This window comes from Triturus cristatus, chromosome 5_1 (genome assembly GCF_964204655.1).
Source record: "Triturus cristatus chromosome 5_1, aTriCri1.1, whole genome shotgun sequence".
NCBI classification, from domain to species: Eukaryota; Metazoa; Chordata; class Amphibia; order Caudata; family Salamandridae; genus Triturus; species Triturus cristatus.
This window is the reverse complement of record NC_140587.1, coordinates 440,094,374-440,105,515: the sequence shown is the minus strand read 5'-3', so window position 1 is coordinate 440,105,515 and position 11,142 is coordinate 440,094,374.

Below are 11,142 nucleotides of genomic sequence, written 5' to 3'. Positions count from 1 at the left end.
AACCTAGAGGACCTCGGCGTAATAGAGAAGGTGTCGGGACCCACTCCATGGGTACCCCAGCTTGTGGTGGCGCTCAAGCCGAAGCAACCAGGAGCGATTCGATTATGTGTAGACATGAGGCTCGCTAATCAGGCCATCCGCAGGGAGCGGCATGTGACCCCAACAATGGATGAGAACGTGGCGGACTTTAACGGCGCACAGTGGTTCTCAAAACTCGACCTGAACTCCGGTTACCATCAGCTTGAGTTAGCACTGAAGAGCCGCTACATCACCCCCTTCTCCACGCACGTGGGACTCCGAAGGTATACCCGACTCAGCTTTGGAGTGTCATCCATGGCGGAGTTCTTCCAAAATGCCATCAGGGAAGCCCTCTCAGGCCTCGTTGGGGTGATAAATCTCAGCAACGATATCTTGATCTACTCACAGAGCCTGGAGGAACACCACGCCAGACTAAGAGCCACGTTACAGAGATTAGCCAACTGCTGACTCACCCTCCACAAGAAAAAGTGTGCATTCTATCAAGGATCGATAGACTTTTTCAGCTATGTGTTCTCGAGAGATGGACTACACATCGATCCTCGCAAGGCAGAAGCCATCCAAAATGCCCCAGTGCCACAGAACCCCACCGAAATAAGAAGCTTCCTGGGGGTGGCAACAAATTGTGGAAGGTTTCTCCCAAACCTTGCTACAGTGTCTGAACCACTAAGACAACTGAACAAGACCGGGACACCCTGGGAATGGACTCCTCGAGAAGAAGCAGCGTTCTAAGGGATCAAGAAAGCACTCTTGGACCAAACGACAATGGCCTACTTCCACCCCAAAAGGAAGACAAAGCTGGTCGTCAACGCCAGCCCAGTGGGGCTAGGGGCAGTCTTACTGCAAGAAGACACCAAAGGAACCTGCGTCTCAGTGGCATATGCCAGTTGCACACTATCTCCAACTGAAACAAGTTACACATAAATAGAGCGAGAGGCCCTCGCCATAAGATGGACCTGCCAGCATTTCCACCTGTAATTATGTGGCCACCTTTTCAGAGTAATAATGGATCACAAACCCCTCATACCACTGTTCAACGGATCCACCAGACTGGCACCCCTGAGGATCGAAAGGTGGCCGGTCCAACTTCAGGCGTACTCATTCCAGCTGCTGTATCGACCAGGTGCGGATAACCCAGCCGACTTCCTGTCAAGGAACCCCACGACAACGGAGTGGTACCAGGTCCCGGACGATACTGCAAACACCGAGGCTTTCATCTGCATGGTCGAAGCCAATGCCTGCCCCCTTGCAGTCACCAAGGACCACTTGTGCAATGCCACGGAAACAGACGACACCTTAAGAAGAGACAAAGAGGCCCTAAAAAGGGGCGATGGCATTGATTTTTGGATGGTCTCTCCTTACTCACAGTGGAATAACAGAACTCCCGGCGACAAATATGGAGGGTAAGGCACAATATCAGCATAGGAGGGTCCGGGCTTGTCCTCAGAGGACAGAGAATAGTGGTGCCCAAAGTCTTACACCAATGGATGGTAACCATGGCGCATCAGGGTCATTAAGGCACTGCCAAAACAAAGGCACGGCTCCAAGCAAAGGTATGGTTCCCCGGCATGGACAACTTGGTGGACGAAGAAGTTGAGAATTGACATTCTTATGCCAGAAGAGGTAAAGTGCGACAACGGGCCACCCTTCCAGGGTGAGGACTTTCACGACCTCCTGGAACGGTGATCCATCCAACACCGCCGGATCACACCCCAATTGCCTCAAGCCAACGGCGAGGTTGAGTGGTTCATGAGGACCCTAAACAGGGCACTGCGAATAGGAGTGGACCAGCGACAGGACCCAGAAACTTGCCTCCACCAGTTCCTTCTCCCCTACAGGCAGACACCCCACTCGAACATGGGGTGTGCCCCGGCTACACTTCTTCTGAAACAAGAACTTCATCCCAGAAGACCCCGACCGGGCACCAATGAGTCTGGACATGGAACGAACTCAACAGAAAAGCAAAATCACCAACGAAAAGGCAACAGCAAGCAGAGGTGCCTGGACTCCAGCTGTGTGTGTGGGATCCCGAGTGGTCCTGAAAGATCGTCACTCCGGCTGGAAGTTCTGCACACCCTATGAACCGGAGGTGTGGATTGTTACCAGGGTAGATGGCACCATGTTCACGGCTAGGTGAGGCCGACACACGGTGGTGCGAAATGTATACTGATTCAAGGAAGTCACCGGTGCCCCGCACACCAACAGGGCATCCCCGGAGGAAGAGGAAGATCACACGGTCATGTCCATGGGACCGGCAGCAAGTTCACAGGCGAGTCCGGTGCCGTCATCTGGCCAAATGCGAGGAGCATGCCAAGGGAATGCCCTCGAGACTCACCAGGGAATGGAGAGACAGAGAGACCCCAAGGGAACCCCGCAATGGACCCGGGCGAAGTGCCATCCCGCAGTCAATGGTACCTGCTGAGACCCAATCCCGCACCCAGCCAGAAGTTAAAGGACTATGTGTGGTGCACCACTGGGTGTTGGCAGAGTTAGCCATGTCAGTTGCATCAGAAGAGGTGCTGAGTTAATGTTTTGCTCTGATGTTCCTGTCCTCTTTCTTTTCACGTTTCTTGTTATTATTTCTTTCTAAAGGAAAGGAGGGATGTAGAGTGCCATCCGGACTCTGCAGGGCAATGTATCTTCACATCACCCCTCATGACCAGGCTCGGTCCGAGGGTATTAATAAAAGGGCCCCAGGGCGCACGTGACCTTTGGACGACACCGTGTCCTGTGTGTGTCATGTGTCCTTTGTGCTCCGCGAACAGGCCTCACCAGCGTTGCATGTGAGCCCCCCCGCCCACAAGAAGGACCAGAACAACAGACATGTTCACAAATGGCTTATGTAAAATAGGGAAGCATGCGTTTTGGTGAACAAAGTTGGATAGACATTCATTTACCATTCTCTCACAGACAGCATATACTATTATAATGGAAGTACCTATACAAACGTTTTCTTACTTAGCTTTACCTTACATAATGCTTAAGCGAGACAACCAAGAAGTCATTTGAACTGAACTGTTTGTACTCCAGAGTAAGGGCCTCGAGTTTCCCATCCGAGTAGCATTTATAATCAACCGCTGGGTATGGAATGTTCAAAGCTGTTGACCTTTGCTAGATCAACTCCATAGCTGCCAAGTTGTCAGGGTATTTATGTGTGACATTTCAATGCCATAAGTGTGACATATTGAGTGACACTTTAATGAGAGAAGAAAATAGTGATAATACCCATGTGGTGAGATAAGTTTCAGAAATTACCTCATTTTGTACGATTTAATGGTCCAGAAACAACTGCACCAAACCTGAGCAGCTAATGCAGCAACTCTAACCTGCTTCGACTGGGTCTCTCTCCCGTTCAGAATACCAACGATGGAAAATGATCTTCGGCTTGGCCCAGGATCTAAAAATCAGCTATGCTTACTGCACTAACATTAATGGATGGCAGACGTTCACAACAGGCCCTAATTACATGGGGTGAACATAATGAAATAGACGGTTCACCACACTGACAGTTTACACCTCAATCCCCATTAGCAACAATGCAGCCAGGAATGTACATTTTTTTTTCCTTTTTCTTAAATTTTTTATTTCACATATTTTATGTAAAAAAGAATTTACATGAACATCTTGGCGCTTCTGTTACAGGGTTAGCAGAGTTGTTACAAGCATGTTGTATACTTTGATATGTAGGGACGTGCAAGTCCCAAAAGTTTGGCTAACCCCACCTGGCGGTAGTTAGAGAAGAAGAGGAAGAAGAGAAGGAGAAAGAGAAAGGGGTGAGAAAGGGGATAGATAAAAGGGAGGGAAAGGAGACAGGAGACAGGCAGCGAAAATTACATTTTTTAAATATTCCCTGTGGCTTCTGTGACATATGACATCCTGTGGCATGATTGGCATCCATGTAGGAAGCTTGCTGATGGAACATTATATTCACGGGGGTTCATAAGAGTCCAGGTACGTGTCCAGCGCATTCCACATTTTCCTGGATGCTGGTTTCCATGGTGAGTTCCGGAGTGCAATGTTGTCCGCGCCTCTAAGATGTGTGATCCAGTTGAACCAGCCTTTATAGGTGGTTTTACTAGTGTCTTTCCAGTTTGCTAGGATCATTTTCACTGCCGCAGTTAGCGACAGGTCAAGTAGGTCTTTGTCGGGTGCGGTTTTTACGTCTGTGCTCATAAAAGCCATGGTAAGTGTGGAGAATTCTTTAGTTAGTGTACAGTCAAACAAACTGTTTATGAACCCAAATATTTTCTCCCAGAATGAGTTGAGTGTTGAGCAGTGGAGGATGAGGTGTACTAAGTCCCTGGTTTCTTTGTTGCAATTCCAGCATAACGCATCATCCCTGATGCCTAGTGAGAATAGCCGGGCCGGGGTCCAGAAGGCCTTGTGAAGCAGCCAAAATTTTGTTTGGAAGAGAGCGGGGGATATCTTGTTACGTGAAGGCGAGCTCCATATTGTGGCCCACTCTTGTTCGCTATGTTTGTTGTGTGTTTATGCGTTCCAGTATGCAACTGTCTTATCATTAAGCTTAGAGGATTTGGGGCGGAGGAGTTTGTAGAGGCGTGAGACCTGGTGTCCCAATTTATTAATGTTCGAAACAAACTGGGAGATTGATGGTTGTGAGGCAGATAATTTGGTTCTAGCGAGGGCCGTTCTAATTTGTAAGAAGTTATAGAGTTTTATGTCCTTTAGTTTGTATCTTGTTTTCAGATCTGTGAACGTAATAGGGTATGTTCCGTTATCCAGTTGGTGGGGGAAGTGGATACCTTTCTCAATCCATACCTCGAAGGTAAGGCTTTTCCCTTTGTACAGAAACTTGCTGTTGGCCCATAGTGATTCCATTTTCGATCCTTTTATGCTAGTCTCCAGTTTCTTATCTACTTTTAGCAGTGCCATTTTTGTGTTCTTGAAAATAGATTTGGCTGTGTGGGGGTATCTATGTGCAGTTAATAGGGCCAGGGTTGTTAGGTTGTTCAGGACGGCCCTCTCTACCTGTAGCCATACGGCGGTGAGATCTAGTAAGTGCCTTGTTTGGCCAGAAAGGCTAGCTGGAATATTCTGAAGTCTGCAAGATTTACCCCTCCTTGGTTTTTATCCAATCTTAGTTTTTTTATACTTATATGCGCCTTCTTCCCTTGCCATACAAATTTCGAGATCAGGATGTCAGTTTTGCGGTGGAATTCGTCTGTTAGGAATAACGGGAGCATGCTGATCAGGTAGTTGATCATTGGGGTGATCATCATTTTAATGGTTTGGTTTCTGCACCACCACGTTATGAATTTTGGGGACCAGTTGTCTAGGAGTTTCTGAATCTTTTCTAGTAGTAGCTTCTCATTCTGGTGTAGCGTGTCTATTAAGTCATTGCCAAAATGTATACCACACACGCCTAATCGAACACTCAGACATAGCTCCGAGACTAGTGTCAGATCACTCATGCATTAGCCTAAAACTGAGCGGGTGCCACAATGAAGCCGTCCCATGGAGATTACGCTTCAACAATGATGTGCTAGCGACCCCGCGAACAAAAAAAAAATCGAGGAGGCCATTATAGATTACCTCAAGCACAATGAAATCCCCGAAAACAACCCGGCCACACTCTGGGATGCCCTGAAGGCAACCATTAGAGGCACAGTAATTGAGATTCATTCAGCTGGAACAGGAAATAAAAAGGTTAGAAATGGCCCACACAAAGGCCCTGCACGACAGTAAGACCCTCACGAAACTAACACAAACAAAGTATGAGTACAACAAAATACTGAGCGAGAGGGCAGGTCTATGGATCCATAGATACAAAGCCCTTAACCTCTGCGAAGCCAATAAGGCAGGGAAACTCCTTGCCTCCTACCTCAAACACAAACGCAACGAGACTGCCATCTCATCCATCACTGACTCTAAGAACCAAACACACACAATACACAAGGATATACTAAAGGCTTTTCAAGAATTCTACCAAGAGCTTTACAAAAACTAACAGAACCTTAACATAGAAGAGTGCACAAAATACCTCAATAGACTAGGCCTACCAGAAATAAGCGCAGATGACTCACTTAGGCTCGGCCAAGAGTTTAACTGTTCCGAAATAGAAATGGCGGTTAAATCGCTGAAAGATAATAAAGCCCTGGGGCCGGACGGCTTTCCGGCCGCTTTCTACAAGGCCTTCTTAGATCAACTGAAGACTACCATGAAACAAGTTTTTAACCAGTCAGCAGCCGGAGGGGCAGTATCAAAATCCATGTCAGAAGCCAACATTATAGTCATCTCTAAGGAGGGGAAAGATCAAATATCCCTTATTAACGTAGACTGCAAACTTTACACCAAAATACTAGCAACCAGACTAAACTCCGTTCTTCCAAAACTCATAAGCAACTCCCCGGTCGGCTTCCTACGTACTAGAATGTCTAACAATAACACACGATGACTCTGCCACATATTAGAACACACGGCCACAAAAGCAGAACCGGTGGTAGCTATCATATTAGATGCAGAAAAGGCTTTTGACAGAGTCTCGTGGGCTTTTCTAGAACGATGCATGCACACATTCAAGTTAGGGGCGGGGTACATACGGATGGTTATGGCCCTGTACAGGGAACCATCAGCCCGTATCGTGGTTAACGGCTCCCTCTCTGATCCGTTTACACTACAACAAGGCACTAGACAGGGATGCCCCCTCTCACCTTCGTTATTCCTACTTGCTCTAGAACCCCTTATCCAAGATATCAAACTGAATACGAACATACGAAGGATCGATATCAATGGCGTTGAAGTAAAGTTAGCTGCCTACGCAGACGACATACTCATAGTAGCCGAACAGCCTAAGACATCAATCAAAGCCCTGATGGAGACGATTGCAGAATACTCCATATTCTCAGGCTACAAGCTTAACAGAGACAAGTCAGAATGCAAACCACTAAACATTCACTGCACGAGAGACACCCTGGGGGGATCAGGGTTAGCCTGGAAAACAGGTTATATCAAATACCTATTTGGCAATGACTTAATAGGCAGCCAGGACTGCAATGGTTCCTCAATAGCCAAACATGTCCTATGAAGGAACTCTGGTACCCATCACATATGAGATGTTCATCCAAAGCTGTTGTGTTAGCCAACAGCTTGACATGCATTCTGGGACTCGAGTTTTGCTTTTCATATGGGCTCTTGGCTTCAAAGCATCAACTCACTGAAGGTGTGTCCCACGTCAGGTTGTCAAAAAATGTATCCCAAAACCTCAATCTAAGGCAAAAATAAGCAGCAAAAGTAAGGGTTGTGGGGAAGAGCATGGCTTCAGCAATTGTGGGAATTTAATGGGAGCTAGCTGCTGTTCTCTTATTTATTTAAGTAGCAATTACAAGATTTGGTTCTGGGCAGCAATAACAAATGGACGGGTCTGGAACTCAGCTACTCATTTGGGCTGCCACCGTGTCATAGTGTGCAAACAGTGTATTACGCGTCCCAGTAATCACAGCAGCACATCAGTTGTCCGAGGGAATGACAAACGTTGACCCAGGATCACTGTCCCCATCCAGGACCTGCTTCAGTGTTTGCTTGACATACACGTTTCAGTGGCCGCTTGCAGTACATGCATCATTGGCCCCTCATAGTACACACATGCCTGGCTCAACGTAATAACATGCCTACCTGGCCCGAAGTAGTACATAAGCTATTGCCCCAGAGGTCTCGAGATTAAAGGCCACTAATGTTACACTTCCTGCAAGATTAAGATTCAACATTGACATTAATAGTGGACCTAAACCCAAGTGGGTGGGACCTTTTTCAGAGATTCTCTGCTATGTTGCTTACTTATTGGAGCACAATACATTTCGGGGTAGTGCTTGGCCAGTCTGTGCATAGTGAAACTACTGCCATTGTACTGGTCTCTCCAGAGAATGATTTTAAATCTGGCACATTATCTGTGCTCAAAGTATCGACCCCTTCGAAGTTTGTATAGACATTTTACTATTAATTGCTCAAGAAATGCAGCTTGTCTTGTAGCTCTTATTTATTTTGGAAGGTGCTGGGACCATACAGCATGACCACTGTAGTGCTTAAATGCCTGAATATGGTTTTGAAGTGAATCTAAATGAGCCTGCAATTGCCTGCCTCACTAAAATTCACTTTCGCCCATTCCTTCCTCCTGCACCTCCTTCCACTCGTGCCTACTTGTTCACCTTCTACCCTCCTCTTATTTTTCCTCCCCTCCCTCCCATATTTCACTGTGTTCCCCTTTTCTTCTCAGCTCTTTTGCTCAAGCTTCCCTCGTCTCTTTTAACTCCCTCTCCTCTCTCCCTAAATCTTTCTGCCACATGGTATGTGTCCTGATGTCTAGCTTCTGCTCTCTCGAACATCCTTCTCTTGCCATGATCTTGTCTCCCTCATTACCCACTCTCAAAAAAGCAGCTTGCGCGTGGCCTAATCCTTACTCTCCTTTCTCACCCCCCTCCCTGCCATGGGGATCCCAATAAAAGGGAAAGTTGCAGGGAAGTAGCAAAAACATCTGAACCTTTTAGGAGATCACACTGACTGGCAGCTGATTTCATCATTCTACTGCCAGTAGATCAGGACGCGGCCATATTCACCTGCAGTGGCACAGGAGGGGGGCTCAGTTCTACATAGCCAGTCAAGTCACAGCCCACAGGCACCTCTTGATAAGTACAGACAACGTAAGGGGCAGGGAACACGCTTCTCATCTGTACAACCTACTCATGAGAGTGCAATTTAAAAGCACGCTGTGTTCGATGCTGCTCTGAATTCATCTGATTTACACACTAAATCACAGTGATGCGGAAATGCCCCTTAAAATGCTTTACTCTAACCCTTGATGTGTGACACATGGCAGGGCAGCAACTCAAAAACTTCATACACTTGCTGCAGCATCTAGTTCTTCAATTGGCCTAGTTGAAGTTTTCCTTTGTGATGGCAATGAACTAAACATTATAAGTGGATAGAGATTAAATAGACACTATTTCAGGATATGGTAGTAGCACTTGCAGAGTGTACACGTGTCGACTGTTGGCATTTAGAGTAAGGTCTTGGGTTTTGTTGACCATTAACCTAGACTAGGCAGTTTATGCACACTGAGCTTGTTAGTCCTTTGTGAAAATGTTAATGGGGAAATGTTTGCATGCAAGGTTTTACAGCCGTAGCACAATTGTTCCTTTTGTGATCATCAAGAACTGCAATTGCAGGTTTCCTTTTTCATTTGGAGCTTCTGGTGGCACTGCACAATCGTTTGGGAAGAAGTTTCTTTTTTTTTCTGACCATGGAAAGTCTCACTATTTTGAACACACTAGTCCGTCTGAGATTGACAAGTTCCCCAGCAGCAGTGAAAACTCATTCTGAGGGCACTCTGGTTTAAGGACAAGAAAGATATTTCATTGCCATCTGCTGAATTCTGGGCACTTCTCTATTTTCCCATTCAAACATCTCAATGGCTCTTGTTCTCCATAGTATTTGTCAGAACCCCTTTTAGAGGGCCACGGGGCATGCAGGAGCAACTGGGCCCAGCCGTGATGGTTGAGGCTTTTCACTGCTGATGGCCTGGGGCCTGACCTACTGTGGATCCTGAGCAAATGGGCAACGAAGCCCTTCTGCAGTTGACTCTCAGTGGTAGACATAAAGCAGCAGCAGCAGCAATAAATCATATTTCAGCCAAATACTCCGTTTAATACAAAATAGAAGTATTTTTATTTCTAACACTATTCATTCACAGGAAGAATACAACATTCACAAACAATCTCACATTTCCCCTTGAGGTAGGGGCTCTAGTGTTTAAATAGTAGTTCCCTGACCCACTCTTTCCTCACAATGAGATTGGGGCTATTCCCCCATTTACTGTTGACCACATCCAGGGAATGCTCACCAGCGGTCCATAACTCAAGAGTCCACTCTGACTCTTAAAGTCAAACCAAGAGTGAAAGCCCCCAGAGCCAGTAGGCCCGAAACAAGTCTTACCTTCTCTGGCAGGAGTGAAGAGTGTAGAGTCTTGGAGTGCATCCCATCCATGGGTGCTCACAGCAGCTCCTGTCCCAATCAGGAGAGTCAGCTGCACTCGGCAGACACAGCTTCTCTCTCTCCCCTTCATGGCTGTGCTCTGGCAAAGTTCCGAGATTTTCCTGCACTCTTCCTTCGGGGTAAATTTCCACACTCCTGATAAAGGGGAGGGGGTGGACAGAGGGGGTGTGGGGTGTGATTATGATGTTCCTGTCCTTGATCCCGAATTGGGGTGGCGATGCTCCCACAGTAACCTCACTCATTTTACCGGGTCAGGTGAGTCACTGTCCTTACAGACCTACGGGTCACTACTGCTCCCAGTTCACGGGCTCCAGTCCGATCAACACGGTACAAGTACTCCTAGGCCTTCCTGGCATATAAGATTGTCACACAGCTGCCAAGCAAGGCTTCGGCTCTTACTGTATGGCAATATTTACCACTGTGGCTCCTCCTGGCACATGGGGTACCTGCAACGGTGTTGTGCAGACTTTGGCCCTTCTTCTCAAGGCAATCTTTTCCATGGCGGCCCCTCCTGGCACACAGGGTCACTGAAACAGTGCTGTGCAGGCTTCTGTCTTTACGGCACAGCAATTTATTTCATGGCTATCTTCACTGCAGCCCTCTCCTGGCATACAGGGGTCATTGACTCAGTTCTGCACGTGGGCAGTGACCCAATCGGTGCAGCAGCCGTTCCCTCATAACTCACACCGGGTATCCACCTAATAGGGCTCTCTACTAGACCTTGACCCCTCCATTGATCTCCTCTTCCTCCAAGGGCACACTGGTCTTGGCTAGAGGGCAGGTGCTAGTGCTTCAGGCTTCAGTGCAGGTGATCTTGGTTTCCCTGGGTGATGTCCCCTCACCCAACAGGGAATTTTATTGCTTTTGAGATAAGCATTGCTGATAGCACGCTATCTCAGCGTTAAATTCGGCGATAGCCGTCGATAATTATCCTAGCGCTAAGTGCTAATTATATCATTATCACCGGTTGTTGCTGATATGCCCCTATGTTTTTCATAATTCTTTAGAAGGGCGATAAAAAATGAAAGGACAATGCAGTTTGCCAGGCACTTAGGGGCTTATTTACAAGCCCCTTGCAACGCTGCTGCGTCACGTTTATCA